This window comes from Salvelinus namaycush, chromosome 27 (assembly GCF_016432855.1).
Source record: "Salvelinus namaycush isolate Seneca chromosome 27, SaNama_1.0, whole genome shotgun sequence".
Taxonomy (NCBI): domain Eukaryota; kingdom Metazoa; phylum Chordata; class Actinopteri; order Salmoniformes; family Salmonidae; genus Salvelinus; species Salvelinus namaycush.
The window spans coordinates 29246091-29260074 of record NC_052333.1 but is presented as its reverse complement, the minus strand read 5'-3'; the positions used below and the strand labels follow the sequence as shown (position 1 = coordinate 29260074).

General features: G+C 42.8%; 1 protein-coding gene across 1 annotated transcript in view; it reads right to left on the bottom strand.

Annotated features, from left to right (window-relative positions):
* Positions 1-12699, bottom strand: part of LOC120022219 (semaphorin-6D-like) — a 109980-nt gene extending 97281 nt beyond the window's left edge. The window contains exon 1 of the mRNA XM_038966098.1: positions 12551-12699. The gene's annotated coding sequence lies outside the window, so the exon portion shown is untranslated. The remainder of the gene's footprint in view (positions 1-12550) is intronic.
* Between the last annotated feature and the right edge of the window lie 1285 nt (positions 12700-13984).

The following is a 13984-nucleotide window of genomic DNA, read 5'->3' as shown; positions in this document are numbered from 1 at the left end:
GAGAAGATGGTAAAGAGAGAAAAGCCTAGAGAGAACAGAGAAAGTAGAAAGAGGCAGAAAAGGAGAGAGACGTCAAAGAGACGTCAGGGCCTGACGATAAACCCACACAGTTGACTCATGGGCCAGACAAGCGCCTCTGGACAGAAATGGTCCCATATTCCCTAGTGTTGTCATGATACTAGAATTTTGACTTTGATACCAATATCAGGTTTAGCATCACAATACAATGTATACGCAATACCAAAACAATACCACAACTAAAAAAAGAAGACATATTAGCCAAAGTCACAGAATGGCACTTGATCCAGACAGAAACTCAGCTACTGCTCTGTTCAATCGTTAGGCTTCTTTTGAGTTCAATATCATTACATTTGAACATTATGTAACATTTTCTGTACTGATCAACATTTGCATAGAAGAAGCAATCTCTTATTTTATAACAGTGTGTGCTGTCTCTTTAAGAAAGTAATGATGTCGTTCACAAGGCAGAATGTGGCTGTGGAATCTGACTTCGTGGCTATGAAATCTAGTGGAAACCAGATGTGAGGCGAGGGAAGTGAATTCGTTTTTGGTGGTGAAGGGAGACTTCGTGAATTAATAACGTTTTTGGTGACAATCAGCTTTGAAATGTGCATATTTTTCATTATGGTATCACAAACAAAGTACTAGGGTACTGAATTCAGCTGTAAGCTAGCAAGAAAAGCTAGCCTACAATTAAAGCTGGAAGCTACAGGTATCATCTTGCAATGTAAGTGTTCTATGGACATTGTGTTGTGAACAGTAATGAACAGTTTCAACATGCTGTGGTGCATTATTCAAGTGTGTTAACTTCTTTGAGGTAGGGGGCAGTATTTTCACGTCCGGATGAAAAGCTTCCCCTGAGTAAACTGCCTGCTACTCAGGCCCAGATGATAGGATATGCATATTATTAGTAGATTTGGATAGAAAACACTATGAAGTTTCTAAAACTGTTTGAATGATGTCTGAGTATAACAGAACTCCTATGGCAGGCAAAAACCTGCGAAAAAAATCCAAGCAGGAAGTGGGAAATCTGAGGTTTGTAGTTTTTCAACTCTTTGCTTATCCAAGATACAGTGGAAATGGGGTCATATTGCACTCCCTAGGGCTTCCATTAGATGTCAACAGTCTTTAGAACTTTGTTTGAGGCTTCTACTGTGAAGTGGGGGCGAATGAGAGGGGATTGAGTAAGGTCTCTCCCAGAGTGCCATGAGCTGACCACGCACGTTCACGTGATAGTTAGCTTGAGTTCCATTGCATTTGTGAAGACAAGGGAATTCTCCAGTTGAACCATTATTGAAGATTTATGTTAAAAACATCCTAAAGATTGATTCTATACATCGTTTGACATGTTTCTACAGACTAACGGAACTTTTTGACTTTTCGTCTGGACCTAGTGATCGCGCCTCATGAATTTGGATTACTGGGCTAAACGCGCGAACAAAAAGGAGGTATTTGGACATAAATGATGGACTTCATCAAACAAAACAAACATTTATTGTGGAACTGGGATTCCTGGGAGTGCATTCTGATGAAGATCATCAAATGTAAGTGAATATTTATAATGCTATTTCTGACTTCTGTTGACTACACAACATGGCGGATATCTGTATGGCTTGGATTTGTGTCTGAGCGCTGTACTCAGATTATTGCATGGTGTGCTTTTTCTGTAAAGTTTTTTTGAAATCTGACAGCGGTTGCATTAAGGAGAAGTGGATCTAAAATTCCATGCATAACAGTTGTATCTTTTAGCAATGTTTATTATGAGTATTCCTGTAAATTGATGTGTCTCTCTGCAAAATCACCGGCTGTTTTGGAACTACTGAACATAACGCGCGAATGTAAACTGCGATTTTTGGATATAAATATGAACTTTACCGAACAAAACATACATGTATTGTGTAACATGAAGTCCTATGAGTGTCACCTGATGAAGATCATCAAAGGTTAGTGATTCATTTTATCTCTATTTCTGCTTTTTGTGACTCCTCTCTTTGGCTGGAAAAATGGCTATGTTTTTCTGTGACTTGGCTCTGACCTAACATAATCGTTTGGTTTGCTTTCGCCGTAAAGCCTTTTTGAAAATCGGACACTGTGGCTGGATTTACAACAAGTGTATCTTTAAAATGGTGTATAACACATGTATGTTTGAGGAATTTTAATTATGTTTGAATTTGGCGCCCTGCACTTTCACTGGATGTTAGTCAGGTGGGAGGGGAGCTCATATGTTTTTGGAAACACTGTGGGACGTGAATAAAAATCGCGACATTCCATTTGAGCCACGTACCGATCACTCGTCCCCCCTCCTTGCTCCATGACCTAGCTAACCTGGCACGGTGCGGATGCCCTATGGGGGAAAAGTGATTTTTCTCCTGTGTGTGTGTGTGTGTGTGTGTGGTTGGCTAGTGTGTCAGAGCAGAGCAGCTCAATCAGACTGGCTTGACAACTTGCTCAGAAAGGAATCAAAGTGACTCTTCTCCATCAGTCAACAGAAGACACTTAAAGTATGCTGTAATCTTTCCCCCAACATATCAGATCAGAGGTCAACTTTGTCCGTTCAGGCCATCTAAGCTCATATCTAGACAGTCTCTATCAAACTAACTTGGCCAATAACAGATTGGTTCTAGAAACCTGAGCTTTTTGAAGTCACATCTGACTCCATGGTTGTATCTCAATAGTCTAAAATGTCCGACTCGTTTTGTTTTTCAGATCAGTGCCGATGAAGGAATGAGACAAGAACAAGCCACTGTAGAGTATTGTCCATTCTGGTTCACTTTAGCCCAAACCAGACTCACTTCAGTCAGACAAACATGAGCCCAGACCCACGCGACGTGCTCCTGAGCGACCAGCCTCCGTAGAGGTTTAGAGTAATAGAAAAACACAGCGGGTAACGGCATATAGCGGTTTGAGGCAGCCTTCCATAAGCTCTCCATCTCGGCTTACCCCATACTGTTTCCCATTTCTGGCACATCTTTCCAAGAAACTAGTTAAAATAATTGAAGGGTGGGGGATTGGCGGAAAATCATTCTCCACTAATGGTGTTTCGTATGATATTAGCTGCACGAGCACTACGAGAATCTGATTAGCTACTCCCGCTACTCTGACATTATCATGCTAATCTAGGCCATAAAAGACGCTGGCCACGCCAAACATTGATTTTCATACTGGCAGGGAAATCAAAGCTCTGCTAAACCAATACAGCCATCTACCCCAGTAACTCGGAAACAGCCAAGGGTGTATGGAAAGAGGCAGACGTTAGCGCTAACCGTTAATTAAGAACATTACGCTCCGTGAATGGAAGGATGGAGCGGTGATTTGGACCACCATCATTTTCATTAGAGCCAGGCAAAATAACCAGAGTGAACTTAGTACTACTTCTAAAACTAATGATTTGTATTAAGTGTATTCTGTCGCAATTTATTAGGACTATTATTTTCCCAGCAAGACATTTGACTTGTCTTTAACATTTTGTAAAATGTTTTAAATTAAACGTGACAACGGCCGATGGGGCTAAACCCTACGTTGTAACTGCCATACCCACCTTGACACTTCAAAGAGCATTCACCAAACCAGTAAAGTCTTCATGTTTGATTGCCTGTTCCATTTCCCTAAGGTTAGTACGTCTTTATGGCCTTTTACTGCTCCTTGTGATGCGGGTGCTCAAATGATTTCCTGGATGCATCCTCCGAACAATTTTAAAGACGAGACATTGTATTAAAGGTGCCACATACAAAGACTTTGACCCTTTTGGTCATAGGGCAACATTCACATCTGCCAACTTCCTGGCATAGTAAAAGGTGAGAGTTTATTCTGAATACACTCTCTTAAGAACAAAAACAAAGTGAATTCCTCACTCTGTCCTTCCTTATTTCTCCCTCGAAGCGCTCTTCCCCCCCCCCCTCTCGCTCTGTCAATCTAGCCCTCTATTTAATGGTTTCCCTTCTACTGATATGATCTACCCATTATTCACTGCAGTCAGGCCCAGAGGGGTGACATCACAGAGCCAGAGATAGATATTTAGGGAATACTGTGAAGTTAAAAACATTAGGTCAATCAGCACATTACCATCATCAATTTGAGCATGCAAACACCATTAACAAAACAGGTTGTGGCTGTCTGCACCTGAGACCGACAAGCTGCTTCAGGGGAAAGAATGGCAATGATGTTTATCATCCTTGAAATCCAGAGCTAGCAAAATCCCTCTCCCTTTCTCCCTCTTCCCCTCTCCCGGCTATGCGTCATCTCTCACAGAATGAGCCTCCCTTTGTCCGTCAGTACACGACTGACGTTGACAAACTCTACATCTCTCTCTCTCTCTCTCTCTCCTTGGCTATTTCTCTTTGTCTTTTCCCAAACATGAACTAGGCCTGTTAATCATGTGGTCAAAAGGACACAGGGGAAAATAGTTTAGGGGGGGGGGGGGGGGGGGGGGGATGGGGACAGGCAGTGCTTCAATCCCCCTTGCAACCTCCCTGCACCCCCTGACCTTTGTCCCCCTTCACACACTCCCAGGTTTAAAAATAAGCCCTTTTTCAAAACCCGAAGCCTGAACACCAGTCAGTCTCCTCTCTCTGCATATAACCCCCACACCACCAAGTCCTAAGACACAACCCAGATGTTTGGTTCTGGTCCAGCCTGAGCTAGAGAGAGAGAAGAGGACATGGAACACTCCATCTGTCACCTGCTTCCTGTCCTCCTTCCAGTCGCCAGGCTTTCAACTGCCGTTCCATCTCTTACTGGTGATGCTATTATTTGCTAAAGTTAGATTGAAATTGGACCAGCGAATGAAACAGTCCTTGAGGTGATGTGCAACACATGCTGGTAAGGATTGAGGAGGTACTGTAGGGGAGCAATGAATGAATATGAAACCCACTGAACATCTCTGAAATCCAATATCTGGTTCCTTCCATTTTCTGCCTCATTTCATCTCAACCTGATTACAGAAATCATTTTCGAAAATGACATCAGCCGGCAAATTAGCAGCACCAAATCATCAATTTCTCCGTTGTCTAACCGCGCTACTGTAATTATTGTTCCATTAATTGCCATAGAGAGCCCTTGGAACACTTACAGAGACCAGATTTTTCACCCAGCTCCATGTGTTGCACAAAGCCAAGCAACGTTTTAAGTGCTTGGAAGAGACAGCTTGCAGCTGTACGTTTTGGAAAGCTCTTTCTTCTCCTTTTTTGGACTTCTCTCAATCCTCATCGGACTGGGACAAAGTTAAAGATCTTGAGCGTCCGTGGCCTCTCAAGCCTTCTTCAGCGTGGCTCCTCCCCTCCCTCACTCACTTTCCCTCTCTACTTTCCCTCTCTTCCTCCCCCTTTCTCCTCTGTCAAACAGACCCATTTTGGCAAACTTAAGAATTCTGCGGGATCTTTCTTCCCCAAAAATCCCCCCTCCCTTCACCCCACTTTGCCTTCTTATACTTTTACATTCCTGGAACGCTTGCGCTGAGGAATTTTGACTGTTGTGTTTGCCAGCACCTGCACCTGCACTTCAACTTCAAGCAAGCAAACAAGCAAACAAGCAATGAGGCAAGAAAAACAAAACAGGAGCAAGAAAGTGGGGAAAAAAAGAGGGCACGCAAGAAGCAAGAAGTTGATAACTCTGGCAGCCTGCATCTGCAAATCTCAGTGCAAATTATTTTGAAAGATGCACTATGCAGAAATTGCTCCGCCATTTCCTGGTTAATAAAATTTGAATAGTTAGTCTAATTTCAGTTTGTGACAAAACAAGCAAGTATAGCGTAGATAATCATTGTACCATCTAAACCACTGTGATATATTTTCCATAACCAAAAATATTGTATTTTCAGCTGGTAAAGGGAAAGGGGGATACCTAGTCAGTTGTACAACTGAATACCTTCAACTGAAATGTGTCTTCCGTATTTAACCCAACCCTTCTGAATCAGAGAGGTGCAGGGGGCTGCCTTAATCGACATCCACGTCTTCGGCGGCTGGGGAACAGTGGGTTAACCACAACAGATTTTTACCTTGTCAGCTCGGGGATTCGATTACTGGCCCAAGTGTACAAAACCAAAAGTAAAATATGCAAAAGCAAAACTTAAGAACGGGATGCATAGAAATAGCACACAGAACAGATCTACTGCTTCTTAGACTTGCTTTCAAAACAGATTGCGAGATCTATAACACACATTTCTATGTGAATTTGGTCAGGTCACCCAAAAAGTAACATATTGCAGCTTTAAGCGAGTACCAGCGTAGTGACAGGGCATTCACAGAATAAAAACATCCCTACAGAAAATGCGTTCCTTCAAGCAATGTCTTGTTTTATCGCCACGCCTTACCAAACAAGCTCATAAAACAGTCTCTGTGCTGCATATCGGCAGACACCATCAACCATAAACCTGATTTAGCGACACCCCAATCTCCCTTTGAAGCAGGCCAGACACAGAAAGGACTCTTCAGCCATTTTATTTGCCAACAGCTAATCAATGGAAGGAGGAAAGACATGCACTATCATTAAGTGAATGGGATAGCGATAAATTTGGCACAAGCAGCCCCAAGCCCCTTTGAACCTCATTCATAATGAAAAACTGGACCCAGCTTCAAAAGTCTGACGGTTTCTAAAGGCGCTCAGCAAATAAGAGCTTGTATGGAGGGGATGTGTTGACAATTAAGTCATTTGGGGAGAGTGTGCTGGGTTCATGGATGGTGACATTAGGCCAAAGCTAGCTACTGAGCCGGAAACGAGTCTTTCCGATAGATTTGCTGACATTTTTTTAATCAGGAGCAGCAGGGAGGATCATGGGGAGTCTACACGAGCATGCTGGGATTACTGCTGAGCTACAATACGAGGCATCAACCAAAATCCCCCCCTGACAATGACGACTGCTACAGTATTTCACAGATCCTTCATTTGCACAGGAGGCAATTGCTTCGTGGTTTTTATATACTCAGACATGACTTCAAACTGGGCATAAAACAGACCCGTTGCTTCTGAATTGGGAAAATGATCACCTCGCCTCAACATAGTCTCTTACCAAATACAGCACTAAAAAAGCAAAACACCATAAAGACCTGGTTTATGTTCCTACCACGGGATGAAGTAAAAATAGTGTTATGAAACTGTGGATAGAACCAATAACAGGGCAATAGGGGAGAGTGAAAAGGTGAGGAATATGTGGGAGAAAGTTTGAGAAGCTGGAGGTACAAGAGAAGAAAATATGAGAAGAGATGAGGAGAAGAGGTGAGGGGAAGAGAGGAGAGAGAAAAGTATATGGGTGAGAAGAGTAGGGCTGGGAAATACCAGGGAATTCACGATACGCAACATGTATTGCAATTTGATACTGCGATTTTAATGCAATTTGATGTTCCAAACGTTGCTCATTACATGTCTGCTGCAGAAAGCATGAGAAAATGTGTCTTGATCAGTCATGGAAAACATGTTGGATCACTCTTTAATAAGATGGCGAACGAGCTTTAGGATAAAAAATACCGCTGTTTTAGCGCAGGTACAGCCAACTAGCGCTAGCTAAAGCTACGTAGCAACAAAAAAAACGTATTTTACAAATCGGTACTTGGAGTCAAAGTATCTATATAATATTGTCCAAAATAATATTGCAATATGTAAAGTGCCTTCATAACCTATTCATACCTATTGACTTATTCCATATTTTGTTGTGTTACAGCCTGAATTCAAATTAGTTTCGTGCTATGGGGATGCTTTTCAGTGGCAGGGACTGGGAGACTGGTAAGACAGGGAACAATGAATGGAACCAAACAGGCCTTGATGAGAACCTGCTTCAGAGTGCAAACAAACTTAGACTGTGGCAAAGATTTACATTCCAACAGGACAATGACCCCAACCAAACTTCCAAAGCAATGCTGGAATGGCTTCAGAACAAGAATGTGAAAGTCCTTGAGCGGCCCAGCCAAAGCCCAGATATGAATTCCATCAAAAATCTGTGGAAAGACTTGAAGATTGCTGTTCACCACCACTCCCCATCTAATTTAACAGAGCTTGAGAAAATCTGCAAAGAAAGAGAAAAATCCCCAAATCCAGATGATAAAAGCTGATACAGACATACCCAAGATACATTTGCAAACATTTCTAAAAGCATGTTTTCATTATGGGGTTTTGTGTGTAGATGGATAAAAAATATATATTTAATCAATTTTGAATTCAGGCTGTAACAAAATGTAGAATAAGTCAAGGGGTATGAATACTTTGAAGGAACTGTAACTATCTATTTTCCCCCCATCATTTGAGAAGAGAGGAAAGGAGACGAGGAGAAAACATGAAGTAAGAAGGAACGTGGTGCAGAGACTAGAGGCACCTGAGGGGGAAGGCTATTTCAGCGCTCATTACCTCTGGGGGCATGAGGCGCAACAGACCTTTGAGGACCTCTCCACCGGCGACACATAATTCAGCAGCCAACGTCTGGACAGAGACAGCCGGGGGGGGGGGGGGGGGAATAATCACACCGTGGACAAAACTGACCATTTCCCAGGGTGCTTCAGCATCTGCAGGCCCATCAGTGAGCGGGCCACAAAATAAAAAACGCTACGATGGCAGGGTCAATTGTAGCCATCACGGCTGGCGAGCAGTACCCAACCCGGCTGGTGAATGGAGAGATTAGTATTGACAAACAGAGGAAGTGGAACTTTTCCAGATCCTCTAGAGCTACAGAGTGGAGCAACAGACTAGACGTAAAAGACCGATACAGATATTAGGCCAAAAAGACACATGCACACAAAGCAACCACACATCAGGCGGAATGACAATCACACAGGCATATGTTCACTTGTTAGTGACCACACTGGCTACTCACCCAAGCCATGAATCGAATCCAACAAAAGCATTGCTCGCTCTTTCACCCTCAAGAACACACACACACCCATTCCCTCCCCCCTCAATCTCATCAGAAGCATCCTCAGATTCCCACTGAGAACTTCCCACATCCTGCTCTTCTAATTCCCTCATCTCAAAACTGTCTAGAGACAGTTCCCCTGTCATGGTGCTACGGTTCTCCAGCCATGACCTCACCACTCCCATTGTGTCACCCTCAGTCACAGCAGAGCGATGGGGAGACGGCAGTGCAGCCCAGTGGTCAGGGAGACAGATTGTGTGTCAGAGAGCTAATGTCCACAAGTGTAGATGTCCAAACCAAAATAGGAAAACACTGCACTGTAGACAATAGTGCCACTATGAAAACAGCAATAGCGATGACATCCAAGGTGATATGGCAGACTGTTGCACTCAGCACAGAGGGGTGGTTTCCCATCCAAGCTGAGATAAACCTGTTGTGTGCTGGAAATTCAAGCCGGCAGATACAACTGTGCATGTTAATGCTTTTATAACCACGCAGACAAAACACTGTAGGGGTTCCATGCTGATTAGGCCTAGACTTTGTGTACTGCAAACGCATTCAATGCAGTACTGATGTTTTTCAAACTTTGTCGACGCCATGTTTTTAAAAAAAATCAGCGAAGACAGAATATGGCATGATCTGTGTGCTCAAGTCCAGCCACATACACAACCCTGTCCAACGATATGAAAAGATGTCAACAAAAGCCCACTGAATAGATTTAAACATTATACACAAGCAGATGTGTCATAGCTCAAGAAAAACAACCTACAATTCCCAGCGAGATGGAGAGGTGTTGAAATTAATGAAGCCAACGGGCTAAAGATACGACTCTCGCTAAGGGGGAAAGGCATCAACGTAACAGCGACTAAAGACAGGGCTCACATTTGAGTTTTATTTTAAGTGAGGCGAAACAATGAGGCTCGTTTTCCTTTGTAAAAAAAATTAAATAGGAAAAAGAGATGTGGGTCGATGACACCGAGGCTTTTGTTGTGGCGCCAGCTAACGATGCCCTTTAGGTTGTGAACCCAAACTCCTTATTATCAGTTAGCCAATTAAGGCTGTCGCCAAAACCAAGAGCGCGTACCAGAAAACTGGCTTCAGTTCAGATAGATCAGCTGTTTGTAACACTGATTTACAAATCAACTGCCTGGTTGATACACACACACACACACACACACACACAACTTTGGGCACCTGAGGTCTACTGTGATGGTGGGTAGAGGCCTAGAGAGAAAGACGTGTGTGGTAGGATGTGGCAGTGATCTTCCTAGAGCGAGGCCACCTATTCACAGCATCAGTGACTTCGTCAGTCATGCGACATGTGACACACGCCCACAGCGAATACATATGCAAGCGAAAAGTGAACGTGTGCTTACATTGACATACACACAGAGTGCGAATTACAGGGGGTCTAAATCCCTCTCTTGAATGAAAGATGACCCTCCCCTAAATGCAAGAAAAGTAAAACTTCTAATAAAATGTACTGCTACAGTGGTAAATATTAAACTAAAAACTTATTCCAAATGAAACTAACACCCCCACATCAGTCAGTTTTTATATTTGTATTATTTCCATGTGGCTGCACCTGTCATCCCGGGACAGTCCCGTATTTCAGTCCCTTTTCAGGTTTTTACTTTTCTTTTTACAAAAAACGTCAATGTGTCAGCAAGACGCATCAATTAATTCGTGCTACGACATAAATCGCCGAATGTCACTTTGTGTTTTGTAAAACGATGCCTCTTTTCATTCATCAAAAAGCGTGTGCACAGAGCACTGTTTGTATGCTTGAATTATTTGAGTGGACGAACTTGCACAGGTAACCTATTTTTTGAAGGGATTTGTTTGACAATCAGATGAAAACATGACTGGTTGTGTTTATGCCACGTTTTTACAGTTTAATGACATGCCTTCACTATTAGGATGGTCCCATTCAAAAATAGAGACCCCGAAATGTCACTGTATAAGTCGTACATACACATCATTCTGCAGGCTCCAACACAGCATCCTGCTGAGGTGAGATATATGATGGCTACACTGAGGTGAGATATGATGGAAAAACTTGGGGTTGACACACGATAGCTCTCTCCTCCAGAGAGTGGGCAGTGTGGTCCATTACAGTATCCTGTCCAATACACTGTGTGCATTGAAGCCTTAAAGATCATATACAATTTTAACAGTGCAGAAATGTTTCAGATAGCTCTGTCCGTAGAGAACGTTTCTCTTGCACTTCAGGTTGCCAACTGCAGAATTCTGTGCGAGTGAGGATTCAGTTAATAGCCTGCTGCCTACTTCATTTACACAGAACTTTGTTGAGCTTGTAACAAGTCTTTCCATGTTACAATTGCATAAGATCTATATAGGCCTATTCCCGAATAGAAAGAGGGAGGACTTGAAGCATTGGCATAATTGCACGATAACAAAATACGCACAAAAGATTTGAGGAAAAGACCTTGCGCAATGCAATTAACCACCTGAAGAGAGCAAGCAACTTCGATTACATTGCCCTATATCTGCCAAAACGAGTGTCATACAATCTGTTATTGCGTAAAGGCTTTGTTTGAATAAAAGCATAAAACGTGCTAATTTAGACTGTTTTCGCAGGCAACTGCAGATGTCCAGACTGGATTTAAATCGCTAAATCCGGGTTTTGATTGTGAACCAGTACGGCGAGGGAAACGGATTAGGACAAAAGGCGAGTCCCGCCGCAGAGATTTCAGGGGAAATAATAGGCAATGACAACCGTGGGTTTAGCAGAAAATATTTCAATGGTCGTCTTGTAATATCATTTTTACAACGCCCCCTCTGTGTTGAAACATGATATTTATTACAAAGAATAAGTGAGAAGATTATTCTAAATGGTAGGCCTATGATTAGATCATGACATTTGTTTTTCGTTGAAGAAACAGGTACACAATTTACACAGCCTGAACAAAGCATTTCGTAACTGAAATGATGAAAATGATAAACTTTGAAAGCCTCAATATAATTAATGATTATTGGCTACAATACACAACAATTATATGTAGGGTGATATGTCACTTCAAGTTGACAACTTTATAGGCTAGGCAACTTTACGCCCCTGATGCATTCGATATGTTTGTAAATTGTTTGCCATACACTGACAATCGTTAGAAGTTGTCCCAATCGATATTCATTGATGACTTGGGGTATAATGACGGGACACACCTTTGTGGGCAACCATACCTACGACCCCGCACCCTATAAAATTTGAATAGCTGGACAAAGAATTGTACATAGATTATAAATCACAAACTACAAGAGCGACCATCAATCTGGGAAGTCATCAAGTGCCCTAGAATAAGATGTACACAACTTGGAAAATACTAAGCTAATAAAATAGGCTATAATGAAAGGTTGCAAGCTACAAAAACCGGTCACTAGAATAAATGCAATGTTTTTCTCATTCAAATTTTTATTTGACACCTTGTGTGACAGTTTCACTTGGATTGACATGTCAGACGTGTCAAACCAGAGCGTCGTGGGTTGACGGTTTTCAACATTTAGTTCGTAAATTCAGTTCAGTGGGTTTGCAAAGACAGAAAACACAGAACCCACAACATATGTTCTGCATGAGGACCGACCGTTCAAACATTTGAACCAAACGAAATGTACAGAGGGAGCAGACACAAATTGTCAGCAACGCACACAGCACAGGGGCGACAACACAGAATTTACCTTCTCACAAATTAATCCCGCAAAATATTTCCGAGAGAAATAATCCAAAATTCCAGCAAGTGTATCGACGAAGAGGGAATAGTCAGAAAATAATCACTATTTCACTCATAGAACGTCGTAATTCCCAGAACGCACGCTGTTGTGTTTGCATTCACTACATACACTAAAGCAGCCGAAGACCTTCCCAGACGCGCTGCTGTTGTCTCGCCCAGGACACACCCTCCTCGTTTGCATGAAAGAACCTTACGACCAATTAGGGGGCGCAGCACGGTAGACCATGCAGGTGGCACCTCCCACCCCGTTCAAACCATGGTCCAGATTTTGGACTCCAGTCCAGACTGTAAACATACAAATATTCTCAGAGCTTTTTTCCCCACTTTTCTTTTTAACACTTAATTAAAATGTCTAATTGTTGACACACAAAAAAAGCAACATTTGGTAAGAATTAAGTCAAATATTAAGGCAAACATGAAGCATCTTATTATAGATAAGTACTATAAATACTATGTACTATGAACTAAACTCAGCAAAAAAAGAAACTTCCACTCACTGTCAACTGCGTTTATTTTCAGCAAACTTAAAGTGTAAATATTTGTATGAACATAACAAGATTCAACAACTGAGACATAAACTGAACAAGTTTCACAGACATGCGACTAACAGAAATGGAATAATGTGTTCCTTAACAAAGGGGGGTCAAAATAGTAACAGTCAGTATCTGGTGTGGCCACCAGCTGCATTAAGTACTGCAGTGCATCTCCTCCTCATGGACTGCACCAGATTTGCCAGTTATTGCTGTGAGATGTTACCCCACTCTTCCACCAAGGCACCTGCAAGTTCCCGTACATTTCTGGGGGAAATGGCCTTAGCCCTCACCCTCCGATCCAACAGGTCCCAGACGTGCTCAATGGGATTGAGATCCAAGCTCTTCGCTGGCCATGACATTCCTGTCTTGCAGGAAATCACGCACAGAACGAGCAGTATGGCTGGTGGCATTGTCATGCTGGAGGGCCATGTCAGGATGAGCCTGCAGGAAGGCTACCACATGAGGGTGGAGGATGTCTTCCCTGTAACGCACAGCGTTGAGATTGCCTGCAATGACAACAAGCTCAGTCGGATGATGCTGTGACACACCGCCGCAGACCATGACGGACCCTCCACCTCATTTAAGTCATTTACATTTAAGTCATTTAGCAGACACTCTTATCCAGAGCGACTTACAAATTGGAAAGTTCATACATATTCATCCTGGTCCCCCCGTGGGGAATGAACCCACAACCCTGGCGTTGCAAGCGCCATGCTCTACCAACTGAGCCACACGGGACCTCCAAATCGATCCCGCTCCAGAGTACCGGCCTCCGTGTAACGCACATTCCTTCGACGATGAACACGAATCTGACCATCACCCCTGGTGGGACAAAACCGCGACTCGTC